This window comes from Pocillopora verrucosa, chromosome 14 (assembly GCF_036669915.1).
Source record: "Pocillopora verrucosa isolate sample1 chromosome 14, ASM3666991v2, whole genome shotgun sequence".
Lineage (NCBI taxonomy): Eukaryota > Metazoa > Cnidaria > Anthozoa > Scleractinia > Pocilloporidae > Pocillopora > Pocillopora verrucosa.
Genome location: NC_089325.1, coordinates 15,881,485 through 15,886,533, shown reverse-complemented (window position 1 = coordinate 15,886,533; position 5,049 = coordinate 15,881,485). Strand labels below are relative to the sequence as shown.

General features: G+C 34.3%; 1 pseudogene; it reads right to left on the bottom strand.

Moving 5' to 3' along the window:
• Positions 1 to 2,365: 2,365 nt before the first annotated feature.
• On the bottom strand, positions 2,366 to 4,697 carry LOC131797223 (uncharacterized; annotated as a pseudogene).
• Between the last annotated feature and the right edge of the window lie 352 nt (positions 4,698 to 5,049).

Below are 5,049 nucleotides of genomic sequence, written 5' to 3'. Positions count from 1 at the left end.
AAGCTCGGCGCAACTGAAACTCAAATAATTCTGAGAATCGAATCGGTCACTTGCATGCTGCAGTTTCTTAAGCTTAAACTTTACAATGAAATAAATCTATCAGAGAGGTTTCAAGATTATTTTAGTCACGTTTGGGAACATTCTGATCCTGCTTTACTTTGAAAAAAATTCGACTTCCCACATCGTTAATTCAGGAGAGATTTTGTCAAAAAGGTGAATGCATCACGAGTAATCACGCGATTGGCGGAAAAACCAACAAATGCATTATGGAAACTTCCATGAACTCAATTCTTGCATTTTTTTCTAACGACAAAGGCAACTGTGATTAAACAAACCTGACTGCATAAAGAGTCCCTCCTTAAACAAAATAATGTATTCAGCCCTTTTTTCGTAAAATCCAAAAGAGAGATGTACCAACTACAATTCAAAAGTCGTTCAATAGAACAGTGATTTCCCAAAGCCTGTGCACTTTGTTGAATTATGTTTCCAATGAATGCCCTTTTCCTTAAAGCTATCTGAGGCCTTGTCTAAGCTCATAATAAGTATATATATATATATATATATATATATATATATATATATATATATATATATATATACATATACATAAGTTAAAGAATTAAAGAGGACGCATCGATTCTCCGTGACTCTGAGTTTCGCGCCTAAGCGCTCGTCGGACAGAACTTTAATTTATTATTCTGGCAGCTCTGCTACCATAGCATTGAGTACTTTATGCCAAGGTAGACTCTACCCCCACATTCATTTATATATATAGATATATATATATATATTCTTTTTTTTTTTTTTTTTAATTTCAGATGTATGGGATTCAAGGTATAAAATGGACAGGCTCCCTGTAGAAAACCTCATTTGAGGTCAACAGAAAGCTGCGGGCCCAGCCAAAAAAAAAAAAACAAACAGCAGCTAAGTCTGCAGTTTAGGATAACTTCATTTCAATTTATTGTTACAGTCACAACAAGATTTTTATTAAAAAATCAATTATTTAACTGTTATTAATTAACACCTTCACTCCCAAGAGTGCTAAGTCAAAATTGAGTAGAAATCTTTGAATTTCAATTTGCAGAATCAACAAAAACAAACAGTATAACATGAAAGAGCTACTTGACAGCTTACATTTGAATGTTCACAAAGGAGATTTATCCAAAAAAGTTACAGCCAGATGAAATTTAGTCAAAGCCTGACTCTGGGAGCAAAGGGGTTAAATACCCTTTGTATCAACATCCATAATTAAATGATTCATTTGATGACTATTTTTTGACTGATAGTATTTATTGAAGTAAACATAATTCAAGTTATTGTATTTCATGATGAATAATCAACAGATTCTATTCACAATTTGTGTCAAACCGAATTTAATGATTCATTAGGACTATTTTAATTAAACGAATATCTGTAATTGAGGATAATTTTTCTGAAGTTTTCACGAGAAGAAAAAAAATCAAATTCCATCCAAATATTACCACACGTTGATGTTAATATGCAATAGGAAATATTTCATTTATAAACTTGATTTAAGCATGAAAATAAATTTCATTGACTACTTAAATTTTTAGTTGGGAGTTAATGCATGTATTTATTTTGTATTAATTGCCTAAAAATTTTTATTTAAATTCCCAGTAATTCTTAAACATTCATAGAAATTCCTGAAAATTACTAGGAATTTCTTGTAAGTTTTTAGATTTATAGGCTTCCAGGGAAAGTCATTGGTGCTCTGGGTTGGAGTTCCAAGTAATTTCTAAGAATTCCGAGTCCTTTTGGCTATAAACTTGAAATTTCTGGGAATTTCTAGCTTTTTAGAACCAGAGTTGTTACACTTAGGAATTCCTCGGAATTCTCAGTCTGAATTACCATGAAAATTCACAACTAAATACACCTACGAATTCCAAAATCCATTTTGCAAGTTAGTTTTACTGAGCCACCCAAAATGTCACAACCCTCCATAATCTAGCTGTTTTATAAAAGCAAAGCATTCTCTTTTTATCTAGGACCCTCCTTCTGCATGTCTAATAAATGGAATACCTGTTTTGAGTTTGTGTTGGAAATTTGATGGTGCTGTAAAAAAGATGTGAAGAGGTGGTTATTCTGTTTAAGTTACTTATAGGATCTTGTAAGGGATCTTAATAAGATTCTGACAAGAATCGGTGTAAGATTTTTGAGAAATTTTCTTGTAGGAATCTTATAAGAATCCTATAAGAATCTTGTTAGAATCTTATGGGATACCTGTAAGAATCTTACAAGAATCTTATTAAGATTTTTAAAAGATTTGGGGGAAAATCCTGTTAAGATTATTATTTGAAATCTTAGTAAGATCCTGCCAGGAATCTCATAAGATTTGGTAAGAAACTTAGTAAAATCCTTGTAAGAATCTTGTAAGAATCTTGTAAGAATCTTGTAAGAATCTTGTAAGAATCTCGTAAGAATCTCGTAAGAATCTCGTAAGAATCTTGTAAGAATCTTGTAAGAATCTTGTAAGAATCTTGTAAGAATCTTGTAAGAATCTTGTAAGAATCTTGTAAGAATCTTGTAAGAATCTTGTAAGAATCTTGTAAGAATCTTGTAAGAATCTTGTAAGAATCTTGTAAGAATCTTGTAAGAATCTTGTAAGAATCTTGTAAGAATCTTGTAAGAATCTTGTAAGAATCTTGTAAGAATCTTGTAAGAATCTTGTAAGAATCTTGAAAGATTCTTACAAGATTCTCATAAGATTCTTGCAAGAATCTTGGTAAGATCTTTTATAAGTATCATGCTAACATCCTTTTAAGATTCCTATTAAGAATCTTAATAAGAATCTTAATAAGATTTCTACCTGGGTAGTGTATGGTTTACATGTAAGTGGAATAACTCTAATAAAAAATTGAATGATTTTACACGCTTAATGATGCGCTCAATATGAACCCTTGCAGTTGCAACATGCCTTGTAGCAATTGATGCAAGTGCAGAAACATTATTTTTCATCATGACTGGACGTGCAATAAGTACAGTTTTATGAAGAGCAAAAGAATTCTGTCTGTTGAGGCCCTTATCAGCCATTACAGCGTCTCCCGACTGTAATTTTTCCAGAAAGCCACTGGCTTTCACAATCTCCTTGTCACTGATACTGCCACTGTATAATTAAAACAAAAAGTTGACATGCAAAACGGGAGATATTGAAATAAATAATTGAAATCTGTTTGAGGATTTATATTGACTATATGTAGACCTTTGACTTGATGGCTTGCAAGGTTTTTCCACATAGAATTTAGTACAATCTATTATAGCTCTTAGATTGTTTAGGGATCTCTCTGCGAAGCATTTGGGTTTTGGCACCCCAATCATTCCCTCTCTAGTCGAAAAGGGTAAAAGAAAGTTCAGTTTGTTTTCTAAAATAATATCCATATTATAAATAATTTGCCTCCAGGTCCTTTATCAATGCCAAATATATCAACAAATTTTCCAAACTTGGGTTTCTTCTAAGTCTCACAAGGGTTAAGATAAATTGCTCTTTGGTTATGATCTTCACCATCTCTTGCCGCTTCTAAAAAGAGAAATCAAAACTGTTAAGAAAGTGGGAGAAAAACACCAAAAAATGTTAACTCAGTTCTTTCTGTTGAAATAGCAATAAGTGATGGCTCACTTCAACAACATTTAACTAACTTTCAAGTACTTATCCTGAATCTTTCCTGCCTTAGTTCTTCGCGAACCGTTCCGCATGTTGATGCGTTCACCTTTTTGCTTAATTTCGCTGTAAATCAGCTGAAGGTAGTCCTTCTTCATGCCTACAATACAACCAGAAATACATTATGCGAAAAAGGATGGTCTGCCTAACTCTGCTACATGTACTTTGCTTGGACGTGAATGTTATTTACAAAATAGACCTTCTTTAAGTATAAGTTTATTTGCATACCTGTCTAACGGTAGGTTTTCTTTGAGTCCAATACTTTTTCCATAAAGAAATTCTTCAACAGCTTGTCACTACCTGAAGTCTGATTTGGATTGATTTCATGAGAGTCGTACATACCAAATACGAAAAATTATCTATTATAAGTTTTTTTTCTCTTGTATTTAACTTACTTGTGTGCCACAATCTCTCGTTAATTTTTCGTTTATCTCTGATTCGAAAGTGACTCGATCGAGACTCGAGACTCGAGACTCGATCGAGACTCGATCGGTTCAGTTGACTCGACGGTTCGATTTTCCGGTTCGCCAACCTTCAGCTGATCCTGCAAGACGTCGTGCTCTCCTGAACTCATCACTGGCTCTACGCTCAGATTTAAAAGGGTTGTGGCTACTGCGTATTCCTCTGTCGATTTACCAGTTTGACGATCAAGTGTAAGAAGGGCTTTTGCCACTGATCGTTTAAGGCAATCTTTCTTGCACCTCGCTTTGTCTGCTTCTCGTTCGCAAGATGCCTTCCGTTTACGATTAAGTCGCGACACCTAAGCATGGTAGACATATTAATTCCAAAGACAAAACAATGATATAAAATAACGACTGAATTAACTTACCCTTTCTTTACTTGCTACAGCAGATATGGGATGACATGACCTTATCCACCTTTGCCTTCTCTCCTTCTGTCTAACTGTCCCCGGAAAATGGAAAAACTTGACCAGGTCGCCGTTAACGTTTCTTACCCAGGAGTTGGGGTATCGTAAATCATTTTTGCAGGTGCCACAAGCGCATCTCTTTGTCGTAGCCATTATGTTTAAGTGTACACTTAGTAAACAACTGCAATCGTACACGTTCAAAGAGTTAAAATCGGTTTTATTTTTAGGAATTAAGGCTTCCTCGCGTTCTATAGCGATTCGTGCGCACTAATTTCCTGGCAGAAGGGGGTTTATTTCACAATCTACGTACTTAACACCCTGAAAATACCTGATCAGATACATCACTGTAAGCAGAACTGGTTCGATTATTTCGTGCCGCAACGCTTCCTGTGACATTATTCGCATCTGCTTCAACGGCAGCGAAATGACAACTTGCTTGATAAACGATGAATTAAATGAGAAAAGAAAGATGCCAATTGTGAGCGAAGAAACGTTTCTTGAAAGT